This window comes from Ascaphus truei, chromosome 17 (genome assembly GCF_040206685.1).
Source record: "Ascaphus truei isolate aAscTru1 chromosome 17, aAscTru1.hap1, whole genome shotgun sequence".
In the NCBI taxonomy this organism is placed as follows: Eukaryota; Metazoa; Chordata; class Amphibia; order Anura; family Ascaphidae; genus Ascaphus; species Ascaphus truei.
Genome location: NC_134499.1, coordinates 26,184,840 through 26,203,628, shown reverse-complemented (window position 1 = coordinate 26,203,628; position 18,789 = coordinate 26,184,840). Strand labels below are relative to the sequence as shown.

The 18,789-nt window shown below is 42.7% G+C and overlaps 1 protein-coding gene across 5 annotated transcripts in view; it reads right to left on the bottom strand.

The window, feature by feature from the left end:
- Window positions 1–18,789, bottom strand: part of PLXNB1 (plexin B1) — a 111,555-nt gene that overhangs the window by 45,477 nt on the left and 47,289 nt on the right. Inside the window, exon 3 of one of the 5 annotated variants that reach the window (XM_075574349.1) lies at window positions 1,780–2,007. The exons of 3 other annotated variants lie outside the window; for them this stretch is intronic. The gene's annotated coding sequence lies outside the window, so the exon portion shown is untranslated. Of the gene's footprint in view, window positions 1–812; window positions 1,651–1,779; window positions 2,008–18,789 lie in introns of those variants that run through there. One more of the 5 variants, XM_075574353.1, reaches the window with a different exon arrangement.

The window sequence follows — 18,789 nt, the reverse complement described above, 5'->3', positions numbered from 1 at the left end:
TGAAATCCGCGGACTAATGGAACCGGCCGATCCAAATCTGCCCCAAAAAATCTGCCCATCTCTAGCTGATACTACACATCTCATATGGATGACCTTGGCCCCTTGCAGACGCTCTTACCAGAACACCCTCCTACTTTCTCTGCACGTTCTTCCAACTTACCACTTAGATTGTAAGCTCTTCGGGGATGAGACTCCTTTCCTTAATGATAGTGGTATGTCTGAAGAGCTAATTCCCATTACCGGTTATATTATGTACATGGATGGCGCTTTATAAATAAAGATATACAGTACATACATGTGTCGGCTAGCCTCCATATACACGTGTGTCAACCCCAGCCAGGTGCCTTTTTGGAGTGGACATCCTCAACAATCTCTTCTTCCTTTGTTTGAAAGTTGATACCCCTAGCTGTACATGAATCGCAGTTCCAGACTGGGTGTGTTTGTTGACATACCATGCATCATACAGGGTGAGAGTCACTCATTTGTGTCTCTCACTCAGCACCACAATAATTACAGCCCTGCACGAGACACTATTATTATCACTTATAAGGCGCCATCAAATTATCATGGATATGCAACATGGAATCGTAGTTATTAAGGTATAGAGCAGGGGTATTACCAGTGAAATGGCCTAAGGTCACAAATTAGTGATATCAGGAAGAACGAGATACAAATAAAAGTGTTGATGTGATTCAGATTTCAAAGAGTGAGACGACAAAGGTTTATGGGACACATCCACTAAAGTGCACTACCCACTGTTACTCAATAGTAGACGTTACATAAACCAACACGTGGCTTATGATGATACTTACGTGGCTTATGATGATACTTGTACAAATGTCAAACACTCCAAATTTGTCCTCTAGATTGTAAGCTCTCACGAGCAGGGACCTCGTTGCCTCGTTGTGTCTGTTTGTGCATGTTTGTCCTCACCTGTATGTAACCGTTTGTGTAATATACATAACTCTGTACCCATTGTACCGCGCTGGGAATATGGTGGCGCTTGACAAATAAATAATAATAACGATTGATAATAATCATTTGTCCACCGTGACGTGCGGGTTTAGAGAGATTTATCTGTGCCTGGCACTTTCAGGAAGCAAAGAATTTGTGTTGGCCGTTACAGAAATTGAGGGGTGTATCAAGGGGCGTTGTACCAACAATGGCATAGCCAGCAGAGGTTTTTAAACCCGCAATTACTACGATATCAGTTGTAAATATCTCCTGAATTGATGGCGATGGTAAGACCGCAGTGGCCTTTTTTCCTAGAAAACCCCCAGTCCATGTAAACTTTAAAAAAAATATTAAAAAAAAGAATAATACAGGCAGTCCTCGGTTATCCACCGGAATCCGTTCTGGGAGTAGCGTTGGATAGTGACACCGTTGTAAAGCGAGTCCCATGTTAATCAGTGGCGGTGAGCGTTGGATAACGCATTCAGGCGTCGAAAAATGGCTCACAGGGTTGCATTGTAAAGCGTTGGATATGCCATTCGTTGTAAAGTGAAACGTTGGATAGCCAGGACTACCTGTAAAGAAATTCTTCACTCTGGAGATTGCTGTTCATTGGCATGGACAAACATTCCCAGTGACACTGCTGATAACAGTTTGGACCTTTGACCCTGTGCTATTTTGAAGTGGGAATCTTTACATAAGGGTATTTTAACCTCTAATTAACCCCTTAAAAAAAACAGATAGACTCATAACCCACAGAGCCAATTCTGAGCCAAAAGCTTCATTGAAATGTACCCAATGACTCAGGTCAAACACTCCATTACCAACCATTACAGAAGACTCATTATGCCATAATGTGTTTTCCCAGAGATGCACTGGAAATAAATGCCTCCTTTCACAGGTTGTGCGGTTGTTTCATCTGACACAGGATGGAAGACGGAAAGGAAAACGTATTCCGAAAGAGATCTTTCAAGTTTTGCCCTACAGAATCCCAGGCAGCTGCTCTGCACACAATATATTCCGCCTTGTCGTGTAGGTGCTGCTGGTAATAATACCCTGCAATAAACAGGCAGGGAAAAGGGAGTCAGATCTTAGGTTCTCAGCTTCTCTCACTGCTACAACTCGCCTGTAAGGTTGTAATTAGTCCTACTGTGTGATCTAATCACTGCTCCTCTTAATTGCAGCGCTGCATATATCCCTAGGCTTATTCGTTAAAATGCTGGAACTTGCCCGTTCTGGATGCTTCACGCTTTTTGTTCATTTCAAATCTTTCAATGTTGTGGAGGTTTTTTTTTTTTTAAATGAAGAATACAATCATGGGAAAGACTAAAAACGTGGTATATTTTGGCTTAAACAAGGGGTTTTCAACTCTAGACCTCTAGACCCCCTGCCCCACCTCCCAACAGGTCAGGTTGTAAGGATATCCCAGCTTCAGCACCGGTGGCCCAATCAGTGGCTCAGACTGAGCCACTGATTGAGCCAACTGTGCTGAAGCAGGAATAGCAGGAATATCCTGAAAACCTGACTTGTTGGGGGGTCTTGAGGGCTAGAGTTGAGAACCCCTGCCTTAACCCCTTCTCTGCCAGAGTGGGTTAACATCGCATTGGCAAGCAAAAGTTTAAAAGGCTTATTTGAGCCTCCACACGAACTAAAATACTGCAGGCATAAAATATTTGCAGTGAGGTTCTAAAAAACATGAATTACTACAGAAGAGTACGCAGCAAATAAAAATACACTAATTCCCATATCTCAGACAGGTCTGTAACGCTGCCTTTCCCACTATCTCTTAGCACAGGGGTGCGCAAAGTTTTTAGCTTGCGACCCCCCCCTGCCTCGGACCTCCTCGGCTCCGGCGTCAAATGACGTCACGGGGTCATGTTACCATGGCAGCGTGACATCATGTGACGCCAAATGACGCCGGTTACCATGGCGACGCGTCGCCGAACATCAGGTAAAATAAGCTGCAGAGGCCTCACACGGTCCCCTCTGCACTTACTTTAAGTGCCTTGGGGGAGAGCGCAGGACCTCTGTAGCTGCCGTGCCCCCCCCCCCCCCCCCCGGGGGGCGCGCCCCCCTCTTTGCACACCGCTGTCTTTGCATACAGTGCTTGTACTGCAGCCAAGGATTCTGGGTAATGACATGCAAAATGAGAACACAGTGTCACCTTTTACCTCATGTCCATTTTAACATGGACCCCTATAAATGTATGCCAGCCATATTACATAGCTTTCCAGCACTGCCTGGGTTAAAAAAGTGCAGTGCCAGTAAACCTTCTCACAGACAGCTTAACAGTAGAGCGAAACTCTACCACGCATACACATGGGAAATTGTTAATTGTTTAAAGTGCAGCGCCACTTAGCAGGCAAAATAAACAAATGCAATTTTAAACATAATGTAATTAGCTTCTTACAAAGATGGAATCACTTTTCAAGTGAACGTTTTACATTTTCGTGTGTGCCGCGAAATATAAAATATCGATATTTTTTTCTTTCATTGAGTCCTGTCAAATTCATCGTCTTGTCAGATATCGGTCTTCTGCTTTTTGCCCCGTTTGGCTAGTGAATGAATCATAATTACTCCCAAAGGAAATAAAGAAGTTGTGCGAATTGACAATTTGTCTAAATACCAGGTTCCTCCCTCTTGCCACGAGATTACCTAAACGTTATAAAATCTTCCAAAGCCTCCGGTTACCATTAAAAACAAACACACAACGATTTAAGGCAAAGGGCGCTAACGGCAGGGCGCGCTTAATGTATCCGACTCAGAGTTTAAAAACGTCTTATATTTGGGGGTGGGGGTTTCAGAAAAAAAAGTGCCAATCAACTACATCAAGGGTGGGCAACTCCAGTCCTCAAGGACCACCAAACAGGACAGGTTTTCAGGATATCCCTGCTCCAGCACAGGTGGCTCAATCAGTCCCTGCTTCAGGTGGTTCAATCAGAGTCTCAGTCGAAGACTGGGATTCTGATTGAAGCACCTTTGTTGCAGCTGGGATATCCTGAAAACCTGTCCTGTTGGGGGGCGTGAGGACCCCTAATCTAGTAGAATATAGAATGTAAATGTGGTGTGTATTCAATCCAATTCAGATTTCATACAGGAAGGTTGCAATCAGATTTCATTAACATGGCGATGGAAGGCAATAGATCAACAATAACCCCATCTCTCCCACCGACAATAAAAACGATTAAAAAAAATGCTTTGATGTGTCTGATCACTATGCCATTAGTGGTATGTGAAGACTGGGATCCAGTTATAGGCTTCTGTATGATCCTCAATATCTAGCGGGATTCCCTGACCAATCCAACCCTGAAAGTGTTCATCTGCATGGCGCATGTCTACAGAAGTAATAAGGGTGATGGGGAAAGAGGAGAGAAGGGTTTTCTTGTCTCCTTTAAATTTCCCAAGGCTGAGAAGAGCATAAAGCCTTCCTTGTGGGGAAACGGAGGTCCTTGCCTTACATCTCTGCCGCATTTGACACCGTGGACCACCCTCTTCTCCTTCACATTCTCCATACTCTTGGTATTTGGAACAAAGCTCTATCCTGGATCTCCTCTTACCTCTCACATCGTACTTTCAGTGTCTCTTCTGCTAACACCTCCTCCTCCTCATTTATCGATCTCTCTGTGGGGGTACCCCAGGGCTCTGTCCTGGGACCTCTTCTCTTTTCTCTTTACACACTCTCTCTAGGTGACCTAATCACATCTTTTGGGTTCAAATATCACTTCTATGCTGACGACACACAAATTTACCTTTCAACCCCTGACCTTACACCTGCTATACAGACCAAAGTTTCTGAATGTCTCTCTGGAATATCATCCTGGATTGCCCTCCGCCGACTGAAACTTAACATGGCAAAAACAGAGCTCCTCATACTTCCTCCCAAACCTGGCCCTACTACCTCCTTCCACATTACTGTTGGAACTACAATCATTCACCCAGTAGCCCAAGCACGCTGCCTATGGGTCACACTCGACTCCTCTCTCACATTCGCCTCTCACATTCAAAACATATCTAAAACCTGACGCTTTTTCCTCCGCAATATTACAAAGATACGCCCTTTCCTCTGTTGCTTGACTGCTAAAACTCTGACTCAGGCCCTCATTCTCTCCCGCCTCGATTACTGTAACCTCCTACTGTCCGGCCTTCCTGCCTCTCACCTGTCTCCCTTACAATCTATCCTAAACGCTGCTGCCAGAATCACTCTACTATTTCCAAAATCTGTCTCAGCGTTTCCCCTGCTGAAATCACTCTCCTGGCTTCCTATCAAATCACGCATCTCGCACTCAATTCTCCTCCTCACTTTTAAAGCTTTACACTCTTCTGCTTATATCTCAGCCCTTATTTCTCGCTATGCACCATCCCGACTCTTGCGTTCTGCTCAAGGCTGTCTTCTCTCTACCCCCTTTGTATCTAAAGCCCTCTCCCGCCTTAAACTTTTCTCACTTTCTGCCCCGCACCTCTGGAATGCCCTTCCCCTCAATACCCGACTAGCACCCTCTCTATCCACCTTTAAGACCCACCTTAAGACACACTTGCTTAAAGAAGCATATGAGTAACACCGTGGCTAATACTATACACGATACATAAAGCTTGGCCCCCTGAATGCCCTCCTACTGTCTCTGAACGTTCTCCCTACCTACCAATTAGATTGTAAGCTCCCCGGAGCAGGGACTCCTCTTCCGAAATTTTACTTTTATCTCTGAAGCACTTATTCCCATGACCTGTTATTTGTATATTTGTTATTCATATGATTGTCACATGTATTACTAATGTGAAGCGCTATGTACACTAATGGCGCTATATAAATAAAGACATACATACATGTGGTGGTCCCAGGCAAGAGATTTGTGCATAGCATAGAAATGAGGTCATCAGAAAAGACAGGCGTTCTCATTAATCGCTACCCAACAGGTCCCTTCTTGTACCGGTAACATAAGCAGGTTCCACTGTAAACCCTTTGGATGGAGAATGAGTTCATTAAATCCGGGTGGCTTTCGGTAATGGAAATCATGGGCTGCCAGGGGTTCGGAGAACGGATTGTCGCTGGGAGTATTCCTTTTTATATTCAGCACGTTAAGATTGTCTGATGGTTTTGTATGACCCCGGATCTCCCTATCAGCTGGGTTCATCGCGGCCTCTCTATCCCCCTATCTGCTTGTATACAAAGGATGCTACTTTATTAAACTTCTTCAATTGCTTCAATTTATTTTACTGACCAGACCGAAACTCATCTTGTACAGGGAATCTGAACTCGTTCAAAATGTAAGATATGTTTAATATCTTTGCACTTTCAAATCTTGACCTAACATCCGTAAAACTGTTTGTAGAACCTTGCGTCTAAACGTAAACAGTTAAGCCACACTTTTTTCCCCTTTCCTTTCTTGTAAAATCATATAAAAGCCATAGTTAGCAACGTAGTTAAAAAGCACAGGACAACACGTATATGTTAAAAAATGTAATTTAAAGCAGCATCCCCGTTGGTCGCTATATGTGTATATATATATGTGTGTATATATATATATATATATATATATATATATATATATATATATATATATATATATATATATATATATATACAAAAGAAAAATACACACAGCGCAATCACACAGAGATATCTAAATTATAAAGTTACCACATAGAGCGGAGGGTATTAACCCTAACAATCTATCTATCCCTGACTCTGTCTGCTGCCAATTAGGTCTTCAGCTCCACAAGCTTGTAACGAAGAGATTTCAAAAGATTGACCTAGGCGCAAGGGGAGACAAGAAAGAAAAAACATAGGGTAGTATGTTCTGACAATTTAACCCATAAATGGTACGACATGCACTCACAGCGTTTCAATTAATTCGAGCCTTGTATCCACTCTGGGATCTGAAACAGTGTAGATAATCTGGAGCGTCCAGCAGCACGTATTTCACAGCCAGGTATTACGGTACTTTTGGGGTCTCAAAGGTCTTATGGTGCACTCCGTTTTGGACAGTCACGGCTTCAGATGGAATTCCTCTCCAACACCGGCTTCTCCCGCCCTCTGTGTTCATCCGGTACCTCCGCAGGACGTGATGTCGTGATGACGTCACTCAGTCTCGCGGGAGTTCCGTGCTTCCGATCGTAGCTTCACTGTTTGCCGAAATAATTAGTCCTCCACATTAAAAAACGTAGCTTAACAGCTATCAAGTGCTCCTGCGTTACTCAGACAAAAGATAACCCACGCCCTACGCGTTTCTCCTTTACGGCTTTGACTAGCCCCTGACGAAGCCGTAAAGGAGAAACGCGTAGGGCGTGGATTATCTTTTGTGAATTCCATCTGAAGCCGTGACTGTCCAAAACGGAGTGCACCATAAGACCTTTGAGACCCCAAAAGTACCGTAATACCTGGCTGTGAAATACGTGCTGCTGGACGCTCCAGATTATCTACACTGTTCCAGATCCCACAGTGGATACAAGGCTCGAATTAATTGAAACGCTGTGAGTGCATATCGTACCATTTAGGGGTTAAATTGTCAGAACATACTACCCTATGTTTTTTCTTTCTGTCTCCCCTTGCGCCTAGGTCAATCTTTTGGAATATATATATATATATTTTTTTTTTAATTTTTTTTCTTTCAAATAGTTTCTCTTGCCCTTTCAGGGGATGTTTTATGTTTTAAACATGATGCTCTGTTTTTAAAAAGGAGCTGGTGAAAATGATTAAATTACTGTATATATGTATGTATATGTGTTTGTATATCTTTATTAACTGTATATAGCACCATGCACGGACATACTGTAGCAGTTTAAAATAATATTATAACTCAATGGGAATAAGCGCTTCAGACATAAAACAATAGGAAAAGGAGACCCTGCCCTGAAGAGCTTACAATCTAAGTGTGCGATTTTGTTTTTAATTTGCACACAACGCAAATAGGTAAAATGTTCAGTTTAAGGATAATTTAATCTTCCTTTGGCAGTCAAATGTATGTATGTATGTATGTGTGTGTGTGTGTGTGTGTATGTGTGTGTATGTGTGTGTGTGTATGTGTGTGTGTGTGTATGTATATTTTGGGGGGAGGTCGGAGGGAAGAAAAGCTACAAAGAACTGTCTCTTTAAAGGTCAAATAAGGATTAACAGGCTCCATTCAGACTTGTGTTCCTCCTCTGTCCCACGGGGTTAATTTACGCTGAAAGCTGGCACTTCTTTTCCACCAGGGTAATTTTTGGCTCAGTGAGCGTTATTTATCTGGAGAATAGATTCGTTCTTTGGGCTTCGCTCTGGGAACGCTGCACAGAACTCATTATAAAGAGCACGGCTCCAGCATCTTGTGTACCCTCTAATGGTCTTAAGTGTACAGTCCCAAGTAGCACCAAAAGGCACTAATTACAGGAATATGTTAAACAGGTTATTGATTAAAAAACAACTAAATGCACGTTTAAGTAAATGTTGTGGGGTTTTTTTTTTTTTTTTAAGATTTATTGCAAACGTTTGTATAAATTGTAGGCTAAAGTGTAGGGTTGGTCTTTCCATCAGTCGTCTTATCCCTCCCTTGTCCTGCCCTTTTCCAGAGTGGTGTGGCCATACATTTAATTGCCTTTATATTTGATCTGACACAAACAGGACTGACAGTCACCCTACACAATCAGAATTAACAGTCACCCTACACAATCAGAATTAACAGTCACCCTACACAATCAGAATTAACAGTCACCCTACACAATCAGAATTAACAGTCACCCTACACAATCAGAATTAACAGTCACCCTACACAATCAGAATTAACAGTCACCCTACACAATCAGAATTAACAGTCACCCTACACAATCAGAATTAACAGTCACCCTACACAATCAGAATTAACAGTCACCCTACACAATCAGAATTAACAGTCACCCTACACAATCAGAATTAACAGTCACCCTACACAATCAGAATTAACGGAACAATGCGCCGGAAGGTTAAAAAATAATGCCATGGATCAAACAGATCACTTTTATCGGTTCAAGATTGTTCCATGTAGGACGTTATCTAAAACTCCTACACAATCAAAGAGGCCAGCAGCAAACGCGTATAAAGCTCCATCCAGGATAAAAGGGGAGATGCGGAGTGAGATCTGCCATCCACGTAGCAGACATCATTACAGATTTGGTGCTTGACCACAGGGGAGACAGCACGCAGTGTATAATAAAGCACTTCATCTTTAATGAAGCCATCACAATTATCTGAGCTGGGTGGATGCCAAAACCCTTCATTTGGGATTGCCCTAACTTGTAAGTAAATCCCCTGTTTTCATCCCTTTGAGGATATTCTGCCTTCATCTATTTCATTATTCATTAAGGTGGATTTTGCCATTCGGTTATGTCATGTTTAAAACATCTACATCCGTGGTGCCAAAAAGCCTAATCAGACGGTTAAAAATGCTTCTTCGTTGATGTAATGATGTACATCATATTCAGATTCTTTTTAAGAACATTTAAAGGATCTGTCCGCCCCATGCAACTTACCCCCTTTTGGGGGTCTCTGGAGCTGAACCACAGTTATTTCAGATCCATGACTTCTGTGATTTTCATCTCCGAAGGAACCACCGTTTCTTCCATGTATTTACATTCCCTGCATCACACGGGATAATAGGAAGTTTCAACGGGTGATGTCGCAGCTTCCGATTGGCCCATGTGACGTGGGAGATTTAAACCTCCATTTTGTTTGGAGAGGACTGGCGCTACCATGTATCCCAGAGCTGAACCACGTTAATTTCTTCCCCTGCTTCTCATCCATGTGTATAAAAAAAAAAAGTGGTCGTTGGGTTAATATTTGAGTGGGATTCTGCCCCTTTAAAGTACAAGTATGTGTTTGGGTGAATAAGTGTTGAAATAAAGTCAAAATAATTGCACTGAAGTGTAACTGTGAGAATATATAGAACACATATCACTAAATACAAAGCATTTACTGCTTTCAGGGGTGCGCAAACTTGTTGCACTGCGCCCCCCGACTGCTCTTCTGCTCGACCGCGCCCCCGCCCCCTTACCTTCAACGAAGCATCAAATGACACTGCGGGGTCATGTGACATGTGACATCACGTCACGTGACCCGCAGCGTCATTTGACGCCATGTCTCCATGGTAACGGGCGCCATTTGACGCCGTTTCGCAATGCAGACACGTGGACAAGAAGCTGGTGAGTACATTTACAGAGGCCTCGCGCTTGTAGCGCGGGGCCTCTGTAACCGCCGCGCCCCCAATAAAGTCTCGCGCTCCCCCTGGGCGGGCGAGCCCCCCAGTTTGCGCATCGCTGGCTTATGTTGTAGGCCAGTTATTTAACTGAGAAATTGGTTCAGCTATATTTGTATGTCAAGTTATCAGTACTTTATTTATTTTTTATAAAATAATAATTAAAAAGATTTTTAGATCATGTTTTGGGGCCTATTCCTGCAGCTCCAACGTGTGACAAACTAAAGTGTCCTTTAGAAGCGGATTGGTATGATTTGCTATTCTGTAAGCCCTTCTCGCATGTCCAATTAGTGTCTTAAAGGCTTGTTTAGAAGCGGGTTCACTCCGAAAAAGTGTCACCAAGAGTGCTTCTTTAAGGGGTCTCAGCTGGGTAATTTATACATTTCTACCCAAATCTGACACATATAAGCAAGTTTAATTTATGTTTTAAAGTGAGACTTGTGAGGGCTTTGTTTGCCTCTGGCTGCTCCCTTTTGTGTGATGTCACTGTGTGATGTCACTGATCAGTAAATGCTTGTACAGCCAGATGCCCCCCACTCCCCACCCCCCACATCTTTATTGGCTCCCTGATTAGGACAGGGTGGGATAAACACTAACCCATTCAGAGACCCTTAAGAAATTCAACAGCCCGACTATGTGGGATCGCACCTTTCAGATATCTTTATGGAGTGATTAAACCTAAATCATAAAGCTTAACTTAAGTGCAATTTTAAATAGCACATAATACACCTTGTAATTAAGTTACGGTCTTGTGATTAACTGAAGAATGAATGCTGATCCCAATGCAAGTGCGATTATGGGAATATAAAAAAGCAAAACGCCCTTTCATTCGCCGATCCCAACAAATACAAAGAATTATCACAATGTGATTATTTATGATCAACAATTGGGTATAGTTTAATCCTGGAATAAGGTCAAAACAGCAACATTATACCCGAATGTTACAAAAGCAGGAGACAATATATAACATTAAATGCACAAGTGGACTTAACACTGTTAAGGATAATAATAATAATAATTACAGCTGGAATATGTCCACATTCTCTTTACCATAAACCAGCCTTCATTTGATGCAGCAAACAACTCTGCTTAGTTATTACTACACCTCCTATAACCCTCAAAAAAGGCTTTAAAAGTTTCACTAATCATCAGCCACGTCACATGGGAAGCGGTCCTCGATGATCCCTTCGAAGAGGTACATTCCTCAGGAAAAGATAATGGGAGAAGTGCCTTTCAGTGACAGGGAAGGGGGATAGAATGGTTAGCAGTTTCAAGCTTTTGTTAGTCCCCCTATATTTACTGGACATTAAGATATTTTGGTCCCATTTTGCAGTCAAAAGTGGCACTCACCTGAGCAGAAACATTTTAACTCTTATCAGTGTTGGTTTTTTAGGTGCTGAGATATTCTGCATATGGACAAGAGGTAGTAAGATGAAATAAGAAAGAAACAGAACAACAAGAAACAGGATCTAAACCAGTGTTTTTCACAATTTTTTGGGGTTAAGGAACCCTATAATTATATTGTGAAAATCTGCGGAACCCCAACCCTCTCTAACAGTGTGTCTGATATCAGATGTATTGTAAGGAACCCCAACCCTCTCTAATAGTGCGTCTGAGATCAGATTCATTGTAAGGATTCCCAACCCTCTCTAATAGCGTGTCTGAGATCAGACGCATTGTAAGGAACCCCAACCCTCTCTAATAGCAAGTCTGAGATCAGATGCATTGTAAGGAACCCCAACCCTCTCTAATAGCGCGTCTGAGATCAGATGCATTGTAAGGGACCCCAACCCTCTCTAATAGCGCGTCTGAGATCAGATGCATTGTAAATTCTTCTTCTGTATTGGGTGCAATTTTCAAGTGACCTGAAAATTGCAGGGAACCCTTTCGGGATGCCCAGGAACCCAAGGGCTCCTAGGAACCCCAGTTGAAAAACACTCATCTAAACCCTTTGTGCAATATAAGAACAATTAAACAGCACTAAGTGTTTAAATTAAAAACAATTACATAGATAGCAACACTATTTTTTATTTGTTTACTAAAGCTTGTCCTGTTTTTGGCCAAGTAACATTTCTGGCACAATCCAAGCCCCTGTTTGAATGAACATAGGCCGTGATTCACCAAGATCCGATAACGGGTATCAGAGGACGATCTGGAGTTAATTGCCATTGACTTAAATGGCAATTAACGAGGGATTGAGAACCAATATCCTATGTCAGAGTTTAGTGAATCCTATTTTCCTATCTGCCGTAAAAACCTCAGACCCTATTAGAGCCCTGGCTTTCTTTTATATTTATGTGTCTATCCGAAACATGCTTTTATTCCCTTACTGCATTAGCCCCTACCACCTCTGCTGGGAGCTTATTCCATGAATCCACCCCCCTTTCCGTCAAGAAGAACATCCTCACATTTCTCCCAGGAGCCTCTCACCCTCCAGTGTCAGAGAATAACCTCTTGTTCTAACCCCTCCTTCCCTGAAACACGCTTCCCTCCTGTATTTGTTCAAAAATAAATAAATACAAAAAAATATATATATAAAGTTTTGATCATACACCCCCTCTCCCTTCTATCCTCTAAAGCTGTACCTCCGGGGCGACCAACTCCAGTCCTCAACGGGCCACCAACAGGTCAGGTTTTTAGGATATTCCAGCTTCAGCGCAGGTGGCTCCATTAGAGGCTCATCCGTTGACTGAGCCACCTGTGCTGAAGCAGGGATATCCTAAAAACCTGACCTGTTGGTGGCCCTTGGAGGACCGGGTTGGCTATATTAAGAACCTTTTGTATTTCCTGATCATTGTTAGGCCGAGTCCATGCTGCCTGCTGGCGCGCTGAGGCGCAAGGAAAGCGGGTGCTTGCCCTGGCCTTGCGGTTGCTTACCGCATGCGCCGTCAGCGGGCCTTCAGGGAGCAGGCAGGGGGCGGGCCGGGGGCGGGCGCGTCACTGGCCAGGGGCGGGTCAGTGACGTCACGGAGCTGGTTCGCCCTCATTGGGCGAACCGCTCACGTGACCGGCCTGTCTCGCCGGCAAGCGGGGGAATTTTAAATTCCCCCCCAAGACCTGCGCTTCCGCAAGCGCGCGGAAGCGCAGGTGAGCCCCTACTAAAGCCGCTCTAATTGCGGCTGTAGGGGCTCAGTGCTGAGCGGGAGCGCGCCTCAGCGCGGTTGCCGCCAGCAAGCAGTTAACATGGCGAGGCCTTACGACGCAGACCCACGCACCATTTTAGTAACCCTTCCTTGCACAAACTCTCATTTATTTAACCACCTGCAGGGATGGTTTAGGAAACTACAGAAAGCACTCTCACTAATGTGCCCCATCCATATTTAATCATGAGCTCTTCAACAGAGATGTCATCTTTCAAGGACCCAAAAAGGTGACATTTGGGGATTCTGGGCAGAAAAGAAAATGGCATTCTAACAGAATAGTGTCACCTTCAGTGAGTAAGACTCCACTGATGCCTGTAAGGCCGCTGAGGCTAAAACTGATTGAGACTGACTAGCAGTGAGTGACACTTGGCAAAAAGCCGGTATTTACTGGCTGGTAGGAGCATGCAATTAAAATTCACAATGAAATGGGAGAATCATGCAAGGACTCGGCTAGGGACTCGCTGCAAAGGAAAATGCTGACGGAGATGGATGGATGGAGTGATTGACATTGAGATTGAGGCAGAGAAACTACTTCTGATCGAATATTCTCCGCATAATGAATAGAAGTATTGATGTTATTAGCAGACGCTGCCCCGGGAGCTTTCACCAATACAGGGAGAGCTCGTTCTTTATAGAGGGTTCATTTGTTCTTGGATCACTCATTGCCAAGGTCACCATGTCACACCTCAGCCCTGTTAGAAGGTGCTGCCTCCTCTGTACACACAGTATTGTTATGAAGGTTAATCTCATGCGCGTGTGTTGTGCAATTAATACTCATTTCCCAAGTTCGTTTGTACACTTTGCTGCAACGACTCCTATGATGCAGCAAGGGGGGTGGAGTTGAGCAAGAGCAGATAATATAATCTCACTATTGTCCACATCTTTAGTGAGACCCGCTTATACCATTTGACATCCCTTGTTTTTAACCCCTCGTGTTTTGTTACCATGGATGAGAAGCAGGGGGCCCTCAGAAATGAGCCGCACTATTTGCAGCTCCAGGGATCCTGAGATACGTACTAGTAAAAAGTAGCTTGTTTCAGTCCTCTCCGTGGGAAACAAGATGGGGGTGTAAATCTCCCACGTCACGCGGGCCAATAGGAAGCCAAGACATCATCCGCTGCAGGTTCCTATTGGTCCACATGACGGGTGGGGGGTTTAAGTAGCAGGAAGTACTTGTGGCACCTTTACCTGTAAGTATCTCTGCAACCAGAGGTGGGGAGGGAGGAGAAAGGGGAGTCTGATGGAGGGAACTGCTGCTTTAAATAAAATATATACTTAGAGATTTGAGTGGAACTGCAGATGTAGCAATGAAAGAGATTATATATATATATATATATATATATATATATATATATATATATATATATATATATATATATATATATATATATATATATATATATATATATATATATATAGTGCAGAATAAATGAGTTCTTCAGTATTAGGTGATACCTTTTTTTATTGGACTAACAATTTATGTCATAGGACAAGCTTTCGAGAGTTATCCTCTCTTATTCAGGTCAAGCACCTAATACTGAAGAACTCATTTATTCTGCACTATTGCAACTGGACTAACACGGCTATTTTCTGCTTTATATATATATATATATATATATATATATATATATATATATATATATATATATATATACACACACTGTATATATTATGATTCAATGACCGTAACTGGTATTTATTTCCCTGTAATAGACAAGGCAGATCTTACAATGAAAACATTACCCAGTCTGCCAGGTTTTTAGTGATATAATGCCATTAAACCAACTGCTTGCAAAATACTCCCTTTATAAGAGTTGTTTGTTGGTAGCATTATATAGAGCGCATTTTACTACAGTTGTTAACCGGGTCAGTGCTGAGCGGCTGTGCAATGTGTTGCAGGCTCCTTCACAGTTTTATTTATTTTTACTTATTTTAAGCGATCTGTTGACTTTTCCGGCAGTTTTTATATTTTAAATCTGACTCCCCGTTCAGGAGACATAAGAGTCTGAACGATTAAATATCCGGGAGGTTAAAATGGAGCTCTCCCCAGAGCCCAGTGCAGTCAAAACGTTACCAGATGCTACAGCTGAAGAAAATCATGATTTTTAGCACTAAAAAAGCATTTTCTTTAAAAAGGTCACGCTCAGGGTGCAAGACACTAACATTATATGAGTTACACTCCGATAGGCTTCTGTAGGGGGGACTGTTACTTTAATATATTTGAGTACCTATGTTCCATAAATCATCTGGTTTATGGTAAAGGAAGTCAACAGAATTATTCAATAAAATATCCTGCAGGAAAATATTGCTTCAGCTGATTAATACTTTGTGGATTGCAGGGGCTATTAAACCTATTCCCAGGCCGGCTGGCACAGAGCAGTTTTTCGGGATAAGTACATTCATATATTAGTAGGTGTCGTGTACACAGCGCTGCGCTAGATACAGAGTATCACTACTTTGTATTCACTGACCCAGTGTATCACTACTAATTTAAAGTACCACCTACTTTTTAAGGAAAAAAATACTTTATTTTAGAAAGACCATCTCCCTTTCTGTTTTCATAGCATCACACACACACACACACACACACACACACACACACACACACACACACACACACACACACACACACACACACACACACACACACACACACACACACACACGTCCAAAAAGTTGTACCCCGATGTTTTACATTTATTCTAAAGAGGCAGTCTGTGCGGCCCTTATAAAATATATATATAATTTTTGTTTTAATATATGCAGCCTTTGATTACCTTGAAAACTAATTACCTAAGCTGCCGATTGATTTGTTCTCACGCGAGCAATCAGCAAAGATCCTGCTTCCCAGGGCTCACTAAATGGCCGCCTTTTCAGTTTCAATCAATCCTTCAGTCAGTGTAACTCAGCAGCTACAATGTATTCTTGTATTACTAAGGTGACACTATCTATTGTTACAGTTTTGCAGCTCAAACTGCTGGGAATATTGGCAACAACTTATCACAAGCAGGAAAGTGTTGCAAAGATCTTGCACTGCTGGGAAATTGTGCTCGAACCTGCTATAGAAATCAAAGGATACTCGGTATATTAAAGCTCATAAAAAATGGCATTAAGAGTTGAATAATAAAATAAAATGTAGTATTATCTAATACTCCAGACAGAGAAAATGCTGCACTCCTTAAATTGTAAACAAAATAGATACAGTTACCGGTGCTCCAATGTTTGTACGAAAGCCTGTGATCAATCCTGGATAGATGATAGAAGGAACAGAGGGCACAATGGATTTAGAATATCCAAACTCATTTATTGAGCCAACACAACGTTTCGACCGTACTGGTCTTTATGAAGTGACATAGTGCCACTATGTCACTTGATAAAGACCAGTACGGTCGAAACGTTGTGTTGGCTCAATAAATGAGTTTGGATATTCTAAATCCATTGTGCCCTTTGTTCCTTTTATCACATATTATCTAATAGAACAGATCTGATGTATATAAAAAAAAACACATGTAGGATATTGCATGGATTGCTCCTTTAAACCAACACAGTACCACTACTTTTTTACTGCTTCCCCTAATGAAATAATTACTCACTAGGGATCTACGTATTAAAGCAAAACTTAAAATGAGAAGAAAACAAGTGTTGTCGGCCTCTCCATGTGCCGGTGAGAAGATGCTTTGTACCTATCTTGCTCTGCGCGTATCAGCTTGCGATTTGGAGGTGGATAGGAAGAGTTAGGGATCATTAGCATGTTACATAATGGTGGGGAAAAAAAGGAGGAAAAGTGTTAACAGCGCTAATGCTAAAAATAAAATAGTAATAATGTTATTACAAAAAAAGCTTTACTGAGAAAGTGAGGCTGCCTGGGCAAAAAGTGATCAACACAAATCAACAAAAACCTAACAATAAAAACAAACAGCCAGCGCCTCCAAGATAATAACAGTAAGTGAATTCTGACTCTCCATTTGGTCAGAATTCACTTACTGTTATTATGTTACATAACGGGATGTATTGCATTCCGTGTTTCTGCTTCTGTTTTATAGCGCCCAAAAGTTTCCTGCCGGCTCTGCGGCGGCAAAGACGCGGCTAAGATTGTACATGTAAGAAAATGGCTTTAGGAGCCTCTCACGTGATAAGCAGAAAAGAAAAATCTAACCGTATTTCTGCTTCTTGATACACGGACCCCCAACGTATCAGCAGAGCGTGAACTGCTTATTTAAGAAAGCGCTTGCTGCATTGCTGGCAGTGATGGGGTTACAGCACCACCACCAAACGTAAAATACATAAAGGAATCATTCATTTCCCATCCCCACTACATGTGCCCCTTTCTCAGAGCGGACTTCCTGCTTTCCCAGAGACCCTCCAGACTGATCTTGTATTCACTTCTTGGGAACAACAGACCCCTTTGGTGGTGCGGCCCTGCTCCCATCTCTAGTTAACCCCCCGAGAGCCAGGGAGAGTCGGCATCATACGGCAGGGTTAACCAATTGCCCATTGATGTGTTTCGCCCATTCCAACGTCTCCAACTCCCCGTAAATTATCGTTACGTCTGATCTGTTTTTCTTACTGGGCTTAACTCATCGGTAGTTGGAGCAGTGACTGACATCCCAATAACCCTACTGCCCATATCCGATGTGGCCAGGAGGCTCTACATGGTAAAGGACAGACCAGCTGGGACCAAAACATTAGGGCCATGGTTCCCATTCAATTCCATGGGCCATTCAAGCAATGGTTAGCTGTTCTAAAGATGATAATAATAGCATGTTCTTGTATAGCGCTGCTAGTTTTACGTAGCGCTTTAGAGACATTTTGCAGACACAGGTCCCTGCCCCGTAGAGTTTACAATCTATGTTTTTGGAGCATGGGGCACAGGGAGATAGGGACTTGCCCAAGGAGCTTGTGACCAGGAATTGAACCAGGTTCCACTGCTTCATACTCAGTGCCAGAGTCAGTGTCTATACTCACTGAGCCGCTCCTTCTCTCGGATGCATTAGGCTGACTTCGGCCATAAGGTGTCATCTGGTGCAGGAAGGTGTTTTACGACATAGCACTGCTTGGTAAATATGGCCCTCCATCCTTTTTTTAACTAATTGGACTTTGCGCAGCACAGAACATAGTGGCCCTATGAAGCAACACGACATATGATAAGCATGAAAAACACTGGGCGACTCCTTACTAATTAGATATTTATTGAAATGTGTTCAACGTTTCAGAGCAGCCGCACCTTTGTGAAGATACTTTGAAATGTTGAACAAATTTCAGTAAACATCTAATTTATTAGGGAGTCGCCTTGAGTTTTTCGTGCTTATCGTATCGTCGGTGGAGAAGATAAATCCACAGCTGGCAGCAACCGAAACGATTGTGAAATGTTTGGGCCTTTTTTTTCTATTTGTACTGTATGTTGTGCGTTTTTTCCCCCTCTTCAGCAACGCTACAGAGGACCACAAACTTCTCTCCCTCCTTCTCTGTGCAGAACACAGACCCCATAATTGTTG